Source organism: Ambystoma mexicanum, chromosome 2q (assembly GCF_040938575.1).
Source record: "Ambystoma mexicanum isolate Mex_15411 chromosome 2q, UKY_AmexF1_1, whole genome shotgun sequence".
In the NCBI taxonomy this organism is placed as follows: Eukaryota; Metazoa; Chordata; class Amphibia; order Caudata; family Ambystomatidae; genus Ambystoma; species Ambystoma mexicanum.
The window spans coordinates 1,433,338,003-1,433,353,332 of NC_090924.1; positions in this window are offsets into that span (position 1 = coordinate 1,433,338,003).

Genomic DNA, 15,330 nt, shown 5'->3' on the forward strand with positions numbered 1-15,330 from the left:
AAAAAAGTCATTATTCTTCACGAATTTCATCAATTGAACATTCCGTAAGAGAACTGTTCAAATTTGTAAAGACTTTCAGGAAATCGATTATCACACAAATGCATGTTCACCATTTGAATCTTGGTGCAAAGAAATGTGAGCCTCTTTACCCCCAAAAATCCACCAAAGTACATACAGAGTCAAAGGTCTATACGGAGATCAGTGTTGCAGCAGTTGACACCCCCAATGACCATTGTCTCTGATTATGGGACCTCACTTGAATTTACATTTTTCACGATTTCCACTGATGATATAATTAAAGCCTTAGTCAACCTTAAATCAACTCAATAATTTACTGGATTTGTATAGGTATAACACAGAATGTTATGGTCCTTTTCTCTCTTCTTTTATTCATAATGTCATTGGAAAAAGGCAAACATTTCATGTTATTTCTTTTTTTCTTAGTATTTGTCATTGCTGCATTATACTTAGGAGTGATTGAATTTATTGTATGTGTTTTACATAACCTTTAATGTCTTTTGTAAAGGTTGAAGTTTCTTTGACCATAAACAAATAATAATAAAAAATAAGGGTGCCCTGTCCTCGGCAAGAATATTTCTGCATTCTAGAGGTAAATCGAAGCATCTGATTTCTTGGGCAGTAAGAGCCAAGTCTTCAACGTTAGTGACGCAGGATTGTGATGCAGTACTGATCCTCCGTCTCTGGAGAGGAGGTGAAAGAGGGTAGCTTGATGCAAGGAGCGATTGACAGGTGAAGTAGGTCTGAGTTCCAAATTTGCCACATCCATGCTGGGCCGGTTAAGATCATCTCGCAGTGGAAGGTGAGGGAATGCGCAGAGGAACCAAACTTCCCACGGGATCGAGGAGGCGTCCCCCAGACTCGCCTCTTGAGGTACAGACTGGCAAACTGGGGGCACTAGAGTTCTGTGCCATGGCGAACAAGTCAATTTCAGGGTGATCCCACCGAGTAAAGATGTGAAGAACTTGGCACTGGTGGAGCTCCCATTTGTGACATAATCGTAGCTCCCTGCTGAGGGAATCTGGAATGGTGTTGTGGATCCCTGGCAGATGGCCGGGGAGGAGACACACGTGCAATATTGCCCAGTTCCATCGTGCTTGAGCTTCCTTGGACAGTACTGGAAAGCAGGTCATGATGTCAGTGAAGATGCAAACCACTTTGTTCTGGAGTTTCGGGTTGAACAACCTCCACTACTTCCATGGCACTCTCCATCTCCTCTCTCTATTCCAACTGCTACTGTATCAACTATGCTACCTCTCTCACAAAGTATGGAAGATAAAAAGATTAAAAAAGCTCTCCTGGACTCTATCCCAAGCCTATCTATTGATGACACATACGTCAAAGCTACTTCCAGCCAGACTATCACTGACATCCTCTGTACTGTCCCCTCCCCTGACCTATGGACCCTCATCTGGTCTCCACTCTCTCCCCTTTCTCCTTCTCATCCATTAATGGTGGCACTAGGTGGGAAGTACTTCTGGCACATTTCTCATCCTCTAGGTCTATCATTAATGTCTATCACAATGGCATTATCATGGCCCAAGGTTCTCAACCTACTCTTCTTCTCGTTCGGCGCCTGCCCTCTCTCAAACTTCCTCCCTTGTCCTGCCACTCCTCCTTCTTTCTCCTCCTCTCACCCCTCCACCACCACCGGTGGGAATACCGCACCCTTGCCCCTCCTTTAGCAAACCTTCAAAGTTGGTAACCAGCTTTCCTTACTTACTCTGAATGCTTGCTCTGCTGTTAAAACATTACTCCAACATCGCTCTCCTTCTCAAAGACTTTGACCTAGAGGTCCTTGTTCTTACCGAGATGTGGTTTAATGCCAGCTCTGTCACTGCTCTTGACACTCTCCTTCCTGAGGGCTACAAAATCCTCTCCAAACCCGGACCCAACAGGCCTGGTGGTTGAGTGGCCCTAATTTTCCCTGATTGGGGCCCGCTTCTATCATCCCTACTCAATCTTACTCCTCCTTTGAATGCCTCGTCTGCAGGCTCTGTGTCTCGCCTTCTCTCTCTCTCACCTTGCCACCATCTACATGCCCCCTGGCAATATAACTCTCTTTCTCTCTGAATGGGTTGACCTTGCCTCCTCCCTCTCAACCTCTTCTTCCAAACTCCTCCTCCTTGGTGACTTCAATATCCACCTTGACTCCCTTGAATCATCCACCTCACAGTTCCGTGCCCTCAGTGACTGCCTCTCTCACTATTCAGAGCAGCCAGAGGAACAGAAACTACTCTCCTGAACAGCTGGAAGATCTGCTCACACATCTTCATGCTAGCCTTCCTTCTGTCCTCATCCTCCAGGACCTTTCTTCTGCTTTTGACACAGTCAAATACGCCATCCTGATCCATCGATTCCGCGAGAACCTGGGCTTCACGGATCAGGCCCTGGAGTGATTGACCTCCTTCCTCCTGGACCGACCCTCCCAATTCCAACTTGGATCCTTTCTCTCCACCACCTCTCTCTCCACATGTGGTGTTCCCCAGTGCTTTATCCTCTCACCCTGGCTCTTCAATGTCTACTTGGCCCCTTTGGCAAACCTGATTTATGCCTTCTGCTTCTCTAACTTTCAGTGTTATGCAGATGACACTTGGATCTCTTTCAGGCTCCCCTCAGCCCCCTCTCCTCTCTCGCTCATTCCTGTCTGTCTATCCGTGATTCAGGATTGGTGCGCCTCCAGCAATCTCTGCCTTAGCGCCTCCAATGATCTCTACCTTAATGTCAGTAAGAAAGAGATCCTTCTCATTGGGACCCCTGCTTCCGCTTTCCCTCCCTCACTCTGGCCGCCCTTCTTGTGCCCTCTTCCTTTGCCTTCCTGTGAGGCAAAAAGTATTGGTGTCACCTTCAATTCCAGTCTCTCCTTCTCTCCTCACATCACAGACCTTGCCAAGAAGGACCACTATCAGCTGCACCTCCTCAGAGGTATTCCTCCTTTTCTTACTTTCCCCCAGAAGCTGAATGTCTCCCGAGCTCTGGTCATCTCTAGTCTGGACTACTGCTACAGCCTATTCCTCAATCTTACTTTATCCTCCCTTTGCCCCCTTCAAATAATGCAAAATAGGACTGCAAGACTTATCCTTGGCCTCATGCCCAGGAATCGTATCTCTTCAGCCCTGAAATCTCTGCACTGACTCCCGGTGGCTGCAAGGATCCAGTTCAAGACCCTCTGTCTTGTCCACAAGGTTTTCTGTAGACATGGCCTGCACTGCATCCGACCGGACCACCTGAAGTTCTGGAGGCTGCTCAAGACCTTTCTGGAGGCTGCTCAAGACCTTCCTTTACTCCTCTGCTTTCTCTCTCTTCCCTGCTGAGCTACCTGTCTGCTGCGCCAGCTGGTTGTTGGGCTACCCCCAGAGTCTTACTGGGTACCAGGCTTCTCCTTGATCGGTCTCCACTGCCTCCGGCCTACCGCGCACTTAGGGGCTTTAATTATAAAATCTACAGCCCCCTGCCTCCTTGCACTTACCCAGAGCCACGCTGCCCTGATTGCACATCCCCTTTCCCTGGCACATCCCCCCTTGCACTTTTTTGCACTCTCGCACTTGCACGATCTGAACGACACAAGGCCTAGTAAGATTGTTTGTCTTGTCCTCCCTCTGTCTTCCCCTCCTTGTCTTGTCACGCCTAGAAACACTTGTGTAAAGACACGTTACAAATGACTTATCATATCATATCATATCAATGCCACAATGGTCTCTGTCCCTCTTTTGTAGTAAAACACAACACAATTGCCCTATCCATTATTATTACAAATTTTGCCTCTTTTATGCAGTATAAATTCCAGATATTTTGAAGAAGGCTTGGGATCCTCCCCATCTTTTGAAAGCTTCCTTATAACCACAACTATGCTCAACCTATAGAGCCATCACAAATCTCACTTTCTTACATAAGATGCTGAACAAAGCAGTTACAAGTCCAAGGTTTTAAGAAAAACATAACATCTTAGCAGAACTTCAATAAGACTTAAGAATAAATAAACACGGGTCCTGCATAATTGGCTCTCCAGATGTTTGGGGCTACAACTCCCATCATCCCTAGCTAGCATAGTCAATGGTAATCTATCATGGGTGCAGAAGTCCAAAATATACGGCGAGCTGCAGATGGCAGACTCCTGACATAGAGGGACGGAAGTAGTTATGATTGCTGCAAAAGACAACCGTCTGTATATTATTGATGAAGGTCATGCTGGACTCCTCATGTTAATTGATCTTTCAGCCGCCTGCAATACCCTAGACCACCATTTTTGGTTGGAATGCTTTGAGGTCGTAGGGAGAGCCTCACCCTAGCTGCCTAACTGGTTATTCTAATTTCTATCCAAAATGTTATGTTTGTTATGTTAATTAGTTTTATAAATCACCCATACGCCGAAGCATCTTGGCGCTGGGAGGAAACTGGAAGGTAAAAAGATATACTAGAGTGAGAAGGACAACAGATACATTTTCAGCAGTTGACGAAAGGAAAGAAGATTATCTGTAGCCTTCAAAAGAGCAGACAGAGAAAGTTCCATAACTTCGCCGCCACCACGTAGAAGGAGAGACCACCCACTCGCTCAAGCTGAAAGCGGTGGATCAAAAGCAGACAAGCGCCCTTGGATCGCAATTCGCGAGCGGGCACATAGGGACAAAACTTCTCCTGGAGGTACTCCGCACCAGAACCATAGAAAGCTCAGTGAACAATCACCATTGATTTAAATTGAACCCGCTGAAGAACCGGGAGCCAATGAAGAGAACGAAGAACAGGAGAGATATGGGCACCATAAGGCGTACCAGTACAAATACGAGCAGCATAGCTCTGAAGGAGCTGCAAGCGATGGAGAAGATACAGAGGTTGGGCCAAAAAAAGGGCATTGCAGTAATCCAGCCGACTTAGAACTGGAGAAGTTGTAACTAATGGCCTAAGTCGGACGGGAAGGAACGGCAAGACCTTCAGCAGGACCCGGAGCTGAAAGAATCCTGTTTTACAAATGGCCCCAACTTGTCCCTCCATCGACAAAGAGGCAGAAAAGATTACTCCCAAGTTCTTAACCTCCAAAACCAGGGAGGGGCATGAGCCAAGCTAATAGGTCAGAAGGTCGAAGACCAAGTTGGAGCAGGCACAGAGATAGCCGCCCAGGGGCCGCGTGGGGGAGACACCACCAGGATCTTAGTCATGTCCCTGTTCAATTATAGGCTGTTGCTGCCCATCCAGTTACTCACAGCCAACAGGCAAATCCTAAGCTGAGATGAGAGGCCCGACTGGGAGGAGTCCAGTTGGACGATGATTTGCATATCATCAGCATAGGAGTAACACCTGAAGCCGAAAGAGCGGATGAGCACATCAAGAGGCTGAATATAGATGTTAAAAAAGGTGGGAGACAAGGCTGATCGCTGGGGTACCCCACACAGCAGAAACGAGAAAGCAGAGAAGAAAGAGGCCAGTGTTAATGTCTGGCTTCGGTTGGCCAAAAAAGAGGTAAACCAAGCCAAAACCTGACCTGACAAACGGGACGCCGCCAAACGATCTAATATTTCCAGGTGGTCAACTGTATCGAATGTCGCCAATAAATCTAACAAAATGAGGGCTCCAATTCCCCCTTCATCAGCCAGCAGGCAGAGGTCATCGTTCACAGAGACCAGGACAGTTTCCGTGCCTGGAATGGGCTCAGAAAAGAAGATTTTTCCAAAAAGGAAGTAAGCAGCGGAGAAACAAGAGAGCTAATGAGAGTTCAAATAAATGTTTTGAGGGGGTAAGCATACATTACAGTGTCCTGCAGGGAGCTTGTGTGTCCCCACTCTTGTTTAATATATATTACACCTCTTTATGATGTGTCATTAAAGCTGAAAGTCAGTTTCCAAAACTATGCAAATGACACAACTTATTTTTTGACTTCATGGAAATTGCGATACTAATGTTAATGTTAATGTTAAAGGACATTTGTACCGTGCACTATCACCACCGTAGTGGTCCCTTGGCGCTCTGGGGGCTCTGAAAGAGGAGGGGAGGATGAGTTAGTGGGAGGAAGCAGGAAAAGTGCAAGAGAGCAGTGATGTGCTGTTGGCGGCCTCAGCCTGGTGGGTCCGTTGGCTGGGCCTCGGGTGTTTGCGGCCGGTAGTCGTTGTGTACTGTTGTGCAAGGCTATGTGTGTTTTTGTTTTGTTGTTGCCATTTAGTGAAGTTTGTGCGGTTTGTTGTTGGTAGGTTTTGGTTGTGTTTGATTTGGAGTTTGAGAGGTGTATGCAGAAAGGGAAATTGTTAGTAGGGTTGGTTAGTTTGCGTCTATATCCTGATTGAAGCGCTCGGCTTGCGTAGTCTCCCCTGTTGCGGCTCTGTCCTGATCTGGGTCTGACTGGCATGCAGGTTCCATACTCCTCTAGTCCCCGCCTCTAATATGTTCTCTGATAGCTCGGCTTATCCTCTATTTAGACTCTAGTGGACCTGCGAATGACAATCTCTCGGGTAGTGGGGGAGGTTGCCAATGTCTCCATAATTCCACACCAATGTGGTACCTGGCGGTAATTTAAATTAAGGGGCGAGCGAAAGTGTTGGTGGGATTGTCGGGGTTAGTCGACTCAGTCTCCCTGCGTGCCGCCTGTGTTCCTGTCTATCCGATGTCGCCCGTCCAGCTGCCGTGGGCTTTACTCTCCCCGGTCAGGGATGTCCTTGTCTTTCCAGTTTAGTTATCCTTTTTACCAGTTTCCTTTTCCAGGTTTAGTCTGTGGTGTTGTAGAGCCAGGTGAGAAACACCAACAAATCTTCGCCTTTTTTGAAAATGTAATGCAATCCAACTTGCTAGGCCTTAATGAAGCCAAGATAGAACTTCTAATATTTGCTTCAGATAAAAACGTCTTAATCTGTCCTGATATGACATCTTCTGGCTTTTCAAGTTAAAAGGTCAAAACGCCACAAATCTTCTCCTGACTTTACGTTATCATGTGCCACCCTGGTGCGTGCCACACCTACCCCAGTACACTATTATTGCATGCTTCTACAGCAGTTGCATCCTGTATGTTCTCAGCCCCACTGTGCCAACACAGCATGGGCCGTCATAGGGACCAACCTGGATCACCGTATTTTGCGCTCCCTCGGTGCAAACCAAGACATTCTTCACAAACTACAGCTGATCCAAAATACAGATGCCAGAATTGTTCTGGGAATCCCAAAACAGGGCACATTACCCTGATACTGAGGAATCTTCACTGGCTCCCAGTGAAGGCCCTGCTGATATCAAAGCACTAACATCGCTCCATAAAATCATACTTGGGATGGCTCCTTCTTATCTAAAAACTCATCTTCAAGTGCTTTGACCTAACAGGCTCTGCCTCCCATCTCCTAAAGTCAGGCCATTCAGGTGATTGCGGAATCATGGGTAGCTCCCTTAGTCTTCAGGCCGCCCGACTTGGTTATAAACTCCTAGACTCAGTCTGTGACACTGAGGACACTCTTAGCTTTCCCTAAAATGATCAACCCCTTACATTTTACCTGAAGAGCTTGTTTTTGCACATCATTAACACATTCTCAGGAAACAGGGAGAGAAGTAGAAATAGTGAGCTCCAATGACAGGCCTGCACCTCTGTGGGCCCAGACAGAGCCAATCATATCTCAAGCACAGCTGGGTTTGCTTCTCATCCTCCTAAGGTCGCTTATGTGAATGACTTTATGGTTGGTAAGACAGACTCTTGCCACCTAATAGCCCCCTACTGACTATGCCCAGCCTGATTCCCTTTGCAGCGGTGACGGACTGATGTGTTTGAGCAGAGTCAGTCACACGTCTCATTCTTCTGAGCCTGCTGGCATGAGTACTGCTAAACTAGGTAATGCTATAATTCATGGCAGGCATTGTCCTTGAGTGGTTGTGATTCAAGGGCATGGCTTGCGGGTATGATGTAGCCATTCATCCTTGAGTCGTTTATGTTCAAGGGCATGGCTTGCAGGCATGATGTAGCCATTCATCCTTGAGTGGTTTATGTTCAAGGGCATGGCTTGAAGGCATGATGTAGCCATTCATTCTTGAGTGGTTGCGATTCAAGGGCATGACTTGCAGGCATGATGTAGCCATTCATCCTTGAGTGGTTGCGACTCAAGGGCATGACTTGCAGGCATGATGAACCATTCATCCGAGAGTGGGTGTGATTCAAGGGCATAGCCATTCATCCTTTAGTGGTTGCAAGACAAAGGCATGGCCTGCAGGCATGATGAAGCCATGCAACCTTAACTGGTTGTGATTCAAGGGCATGGCTTGCAGGCCTGATGTAGCCATTCAGCCTTGAGTGGTTGCGATTCAAGGCCATGGCTTGCAGGTTTGATGTAGGTAGCCATTCATCCTTGAGTGGTTGCGATTCAAGAGCATGGCATGCAGGCGTGATGTAGCCATTCATCCTTGAGTGGTTATGATTCTAGGGCGTGGCATGCAGGCATGATGTAGCCATTCATTCTTGAGTGGTTTATGTTCAAGGGCATGGCTTGAAGGCATGATGTAGCCATTCATTCTTGAGTGGTTGCGGTTCAAGGGCATGACTTGCAGGCATGATGTAGCCATTCATCCTTGAGTGGTTGCGACTCAAGGGCATTGCATGGAGACATAATGCAGCCATTCAGCCTTGAGTGGTTGTGATTCAAGGGCATGGCATGCAGGCCTGATGTAGCCATTCAGCCTTGAGTGGTTGTGATTCAAGGGCATGGCATGCAGGCCCGATGTAGCCATTCAGCCTTGAGTGGTTGTGATTCAAGGGCATTGCATGCAGGCATAATGCAGCCATTCAGCCTTGAGTGGTTGTGATTCAAGGGCATGGCCTGAGGCCTGATGTAGCCATTCAGCCTTGAGTGGTTGTGATTCAAGGGCATGGCCTGCAGGCCTGATGTAGCCATTCAGCCTTGAGTGGTTGTGATTCAAGGGCATGGCCTGCAGGCCTGATGTAGCCATTCAGCCTTGAGTGGTTGTGATTCAAGGGCATGGCCTGCAGGCCTGATGTAGCCATTCAGCCTTGAGTGGTTGTGATTCAAGGGCATGGCATGCAGGCCCGATGTAGCCATTCAGCCTTGAGTGGTTGTGATTCAAGGGCATTGCATGCAGGCATAATGCAGCCATTCAGCCTTGAGTGGTTGTTGAATTGGGTACAATGTTGATGACTCATATCACAAAAAGGCAAGTCCATGGCAAACACTTACCTATAAAAGGGGATGTTCGGATGGGGCATAATTGAGCAAAGGTCAACATTGGGCAATGCAGACATCCATTCTTCTGAGTTTGCGTGGATGAGTAGCCATTGCAGTGAGGAAATCCTATGGTCTGCATTTACCTCTAAGAGGTCCTATTCACCTGGGGCAAAGAGTGCTACATACCACAGATGCACCCCACATGAGTCATCCTTCTGGGATTGCCTACCTGAATAGTGTGCCTTGTTATATTGCAATGAGGAGAGTGTGTGCCAGATATGCACCAGCCCAGCTCTGTGCTGAATCTACACCATGTGAAGCATCTATGTTCCCGCCGTTCATCCTTTCATTTTGCTTTCAAAATAAATAGTATAACATATGATGGTCAGATCAAGTTGCGCCAAGTCTCGATTTACTCCCTATCAATCACAAATAACAATTAAGTTGTTATATATTACTAATTATGCCTTTATTCTTTATGCCAACATTAATCAAATCTGGTATGTGCAAAATGTGTCGCCCTCTCAGGGCTTTTTCATGGCATAGAATACCTCTGAAATTTATGAAATTCCTCCAAATAATAGTCAAATTTACATTCATATCTTCAAATCTCAGTCCCATTTTCAGCCCAACGTTTTCTTCAAATCACAAACAAAATGATCTTCAGATTTCAATCCTCTTTACATTTCAATTCAAATGATAATGTCCTATGCACTCAAGTGCTTACTTTGCACATGGTTTTATTGTTTGCACAAAAGCAAATGTGATGTTTGTTCAGTTATGCTGTTATTTTGTGTTCAACTTCTTAATCACGCCTCTTGATTCATTTTCATACATTCCTGGAATCACATTCCCCTTTGCATGGGTAGATCCAGAATCTGGAGATCACTCCGTTCTGTTATAGCTTGTGCGCTATTTCTGAGGTATTTATCTCTGGGTTTACTTTTGATCCACCCAACCATACATTGGTGAGCTGCTGTGGATCCTGTAGGTCCCGTTCAATTTCAGGCTATCTCTTGGAACACGCGGAACGCCGCTGTCAAGTCAGAAGCACCCAGGTGAGGATAATCGTCCAGTACGGATTTCAGAATATAACAGGATATATATTGCACTGATAAGAGATTGCAATTGTTCAATATCAGAAATCTACAGCCTCTACAAAGCAACATGCAGTATAGATCTATTTTAGAACTCTCTGACTCATGTTGGTTGCTCAGACATGCATTGTATGAATTGCAACATGTAATTGTAGCACCCCATGTACACCGGCCCTCCAACTCTCTCACACACCACCTGAATGTACCCCGAATCCTATTCTATTTCGGGAGCGATTGCGCCTATGGTGAAATGTGTGTCATTCCTTTGCAAAAACTCAATACACATATTTTCTAATCAAGCTGTCACACCAGTTGGGTGCAATTGCCCTGCAAGCAGCAAGTTGTTTTCTTTGAACATCTACATACAGGAAAGAATCTGACCTTTTCAACCCATCGTTTACAGAAACTGTCCTGAATGGAAACTGTCAGCAGTTTAACCCAAGCACGTGGAAGTAAGAAAGGTGCAGACAATCTTTAATACCTCAGACATTCTGCTGGTTATAGGCTTGGCCGAGCAGGTTTTCCTGGGCTATGCTTGAATCAGAAGATGGGAACACACACCTGCCAAATGTTAAATTGTGCAACACTTATTCCTTTGAGATGATTTAATAACGTGAATGGAATGGATGTAGGAAGGCGGCCAGAACAGGGCAGAAACTGCAGTTCTGTTGACGAGCAGAAGAGGTGTAGGCAGATAGATGCCCAGAACAAAGTAGAAAGCACAGATCTGGTGCTCGCTAGAAAGGGTGTGGGCAGGTGCCAAGAACAGGGCAGAAAGCACAAGTCTGGTGCTGGACAGAAGGGGTGTGGCTTGTACTCAGAACAGGATAGAAAGACCTGTTATGTTGCTTTGCCGAAAAGGGGTGGGTACGTGTCCAAGCCTGAGCAGAAAACACAGGTATAGTGCTGAACAGAAGAGGTGTGGGCAGATGCCCAGAACAGAGCAGAAAGCACAGATCTGGTGCTAGCCAGAAGAGGTGTGGGCATGTTACCAGAACAGAGCAGAAAGCACAGGTCCGGTGCTAAACAGAATAGGTGTGGGCAGGTGCAAAGAACAGAGCAGAAAGCACAAGTCTGGTGCTGTGCCGAAGAGTTCTGACATGTGCCCAGAACAGAGCGGAAAACACAGGTCTGGTGCTGGCCATAAGAGGTGTGGGCACATGCCCAGAGCAGAAAGCACAGGTCTGGTGCTAGCCGGAAGAAGTGTGGGCATTTTCCCACAACAGAGCAGATAGCACCGGTCTGGTGCTAGGCGGAAGAGGTGTGGGTACATGCCCAGAACAGAGCAGAAAGCACAAGCCTAGTGCTGGCCATAAGAGGTTTGGGCATGTGCCCAGAACAGAGCAGAAAGCACATGTCTGGTGCTGGCCAGATGAGGTGTGGGCATTTGCCAAAAACAGACCATAGAGTACAGATCTGGTGCTAGCCAGAAGAGGTGTGGGCACATGACCAGAACAGAGCAGAAAGCACATGTCTGGTCATGTGCCGAAGAGGTGTGGGCATGTGCCCAGAACAGACTGGAGATCACAGGTCTGGTGCTAGCCAGAAGAGGTGTGGGCACATGCCCAGAACAGAACAGAAAGCACAGGTCTGGTGCTGTGCCGAAGAGGTGTGGACATGTGCCCAGAACAGACTGGAGATCACAGGTCTGGTGCTAGCCAGAAGAGGTGTGGGCACATGCCCAGAACAGAACAGAAAGCACAGGTCTGGTGCTGTGCCGAAGAGGTGTGGACATGTGCCCAGAACAGACTGGAGATCACAGGTCTGGTGCTAGCCAGAAGAGGTGTGGGCACATGCCCAGAACAGAACAGAAAGCACAGGTCTGGTGCTGTGCCGAAGAGGTGTGGACATGTGCCCAGAACAGACTGGAGATCACAGGTATGCTGCTGGCCAGAAGGGGTGTGAGCATGTGCCCAGAACAGAGCAGAACGCACAGGTCTTGTGCTAGCCATAGGATGCCTCGGCATGTGCCCAGAACAGCCCTGACAGCACAAGCATGGTGCTAGCCAGAAGAGGTGTGGGCATTGCCCAGAGCAGACCACAAAGTACAGATCTGGTGCTAGTCAGAAGAGGTGTGGGCACATGCCCAGAACAGAACAGAAAGCACAGGTCTGGTGCTGTGCCGAAGAGGTGTGGACATGTGCCCAGAACAGACTGGAGATCACAGGTCTGGTGCTAGCCAGAAGAGGTGTGGGCACATGCCCAGAACAGAACAGAAAGCACAGGTCTGGTGTTGTGCCGAAGAGGTGTGGGCATTTGCCCAGAACAGACTGGAGATCACAGATCTGGTGCTAGCCAGAAGAGGTGTGGCCAGGTGCCCAGAACAGAGCAGAGCAGAGGGCACAGGTCTGGGGCTCACCAGAAGAGGTGTGGGATGGTGCTCAGAACAAACCAGAAAGCACAGTCCTGTTGCTGAGCAGTTGCCGTGTCCAGAATGGAAAGCACAGGTCTGGTGCTGGACAGAAGAGGTGTGGGCAGGTGCCAAGAACAGAGCAGAGCAGAGGGCACAGGTCTGGTGCTGACCAGAAGAGATGTGGGCATGTGCCCAGAACAGACTGGAGATCACAGGTCTGGTGCTAGCTAAAAGATGTGTGGGCACATGCCCAGAACATAGCAGAAAGCACAGGTTTGGTAGTAGCCAGAAGACGTGTGGGCACATGCCCAGAACAGAGCAGAAAGCACAAGTCTGGTGTTGTGCCGAAGAGGTGTGGGCATTTGCCCAGAACAGACTGGAGATCACAGGTCTGATGCTAGCCAAAAGAGGTGTGGCCAGGTGGCCAGAGCAGAGCAGAGGGCTCAGGTCTGGTGCTGACCAGAAGAGGTGTGGGCAGGTGCCAAGAACAGAGCAGAGCAGAGGGCACAGGTCTGGTGCTGACCGGAAGGGGTGTGGGCATCTGCTCAGAACAAACCAGAAAGCACAGTCCTGTTGCTGAACAGTTGCTGTGTCCAGAATGGAGTAGAAAGCACAGGTCTGGTGCTGGACATAAGAGGTGTGGGCAGGTGCCAAGAACAGGGCAGAAAGCACAGTACTCTTGCTGAACCAAAGATGTAGGCATATTCTCAACACAGAGTAGAAAGCACAGAGGTGCATGTAGCAGAGAATAGCCTAGAGTGCACAGGTGTTTGAGGACATATGACAAAGAGAGATAAAGGAAGCGGCGTGTGTAATCCTCTACCTTCACTTTGTAATGGTCCCCACGAAGATCCATGTAGACCACCTGACCCCGCCCCAAACCATCACCTGATAAAGGCAACAAAGCCAGGGTGCCTTCAGGGAACTCCGCTTCCAATGCACGCCACAGAAACATTGTTCATAACTCAGCTACTTGTTGGACTTAAAGGTGTATGGCTTATTTTGAAAAACTTGAGAGTTTCGCTCAAAGTTATTAAGGGTTATCCAGACGTGGACTCCTTGCTCACCGATTTGTCTCACCAATGACGCGTTTCATGGTTGCGGTCGCTACAAATGGATAGCCCAGGTCCAATGCTTTTGTCTTGTAAGTAAGACAACGCAGCGCCACGCAGGCTCTAATCCCGATCCAGCGCTTAGAACCCACAAGGCTGGTGTTATGCGTGTTATAAATGAACAATTAAATAAGTAAATAAAATACTCTTCTTCAGAGTAGGATTGCCTTGGTGTGAGCAGGCAGATATCATGACAATGGATAATTTGCCTCTTCTGGTACGGCACGGAGGGTGCACATGTGGCTATCTTCCGGTAGAGCAGGCTATTTAAGCCGTGTTTGTTCTCATTAGAGGGGCTCGCACATATTTAGAGAGAATGATACTAGTTTCTGCAGCACAGATTATTGATACCATTAATTAAGGACAGTGTTTTATGTTATCTATCTTACTGGGCTATCTGCCACTCCCTTCTGGCATGTGCATGGTCTTAAGGTGCTGAAAGAGATATAATAGTTATTAATTAATCGTGTGTAACTTGGTCCTGGAGACATTGGAACACACAGACCTGCAGAGAGAAGAATAGAGACAGTCTGAGCGGGAGCCCCTCCCCCCACGAGGTGAGTAGAGGAGGAGGTGGTGAGCGAATGGATAGAACCAGAGAGAGGATAATGGAGTCAAAGAGAGGGTTTCACGGAGCAGAGGAAGTGCAAGGCAGGCGGAACAGATACGAGGAGAGGGGCACCAGGAAATAATACAGGGGTCCCGAAGAGAGAGAGAGAGAGAGAGACGGCCGAGCGAGTGACGTGCGGTGCGCAGGGCGGAAGTTCCGGAGCAGATGAGAAATGAAGTGCAGGGAAGAAGAAAAGTGATGCAAACAGAGACTTTCCAAAGGGATCTGACAGGCGGGAGGGAGGGGAAGAGAGGGATAATGGAGGCGGCGGGGGAGAGAGGCGGGTGAATTAAGAGGCAGCCGGAATCAATGGCAGGAGCTGGGGCTGTGCCATGGTTCCCAGACTGCACAGTCACTGCGGGAGAGGCCAGGGAAGCCCAGCTCCTTCTGCACTCTCCACTTTCCCAAGCTCGCCTTGACAAACCTGGAGCTGGGACGATGACATATGTCCCACCCCAGCCCTGAACATGAGCAGGCAAAGACGGCATCGAGAGGGCAGCCCCTCTGTGGCAGGCCTCACGCAACAGAGCATGGGGTCTCTCTCTCTCTCTCTCTCTCTCTCTCCCTCCCTCCCTCTCTCCCTCTCCCTTTTTCCCCTGAAAGCACTCTACTGCAGGCCGCAGGCTAGGGCTGGAATACCAAACTCCCTGCATGAAATGTCCTTTCAGCAAAGCCAGAAATGCAAAGCACTCTCTTTGGGCAGCTCCTGGGCGACCTTCTCTCACATCGACACCAACTGAGCACAGAACACTGGAGCCATTGCTTTTTTAAAACATTAATTTCAGAATCAGGCACAAGACTTTTATAAAAGCTTCCAAAAATATTTCTAAAGACACAATTTCTCCTCTGCAACGACATCACAAAACTGTAATGTTTATTTATTTATTCATGGCATTTATATAACATCCAAACCCTTGGGGGATCACAGCGTTTGCTACAGAAGCAGAAACAGGTACAGAAGTTTGTCAGATACAGAGACAGCAAAGGCAAGTTTACAAAGATTGTC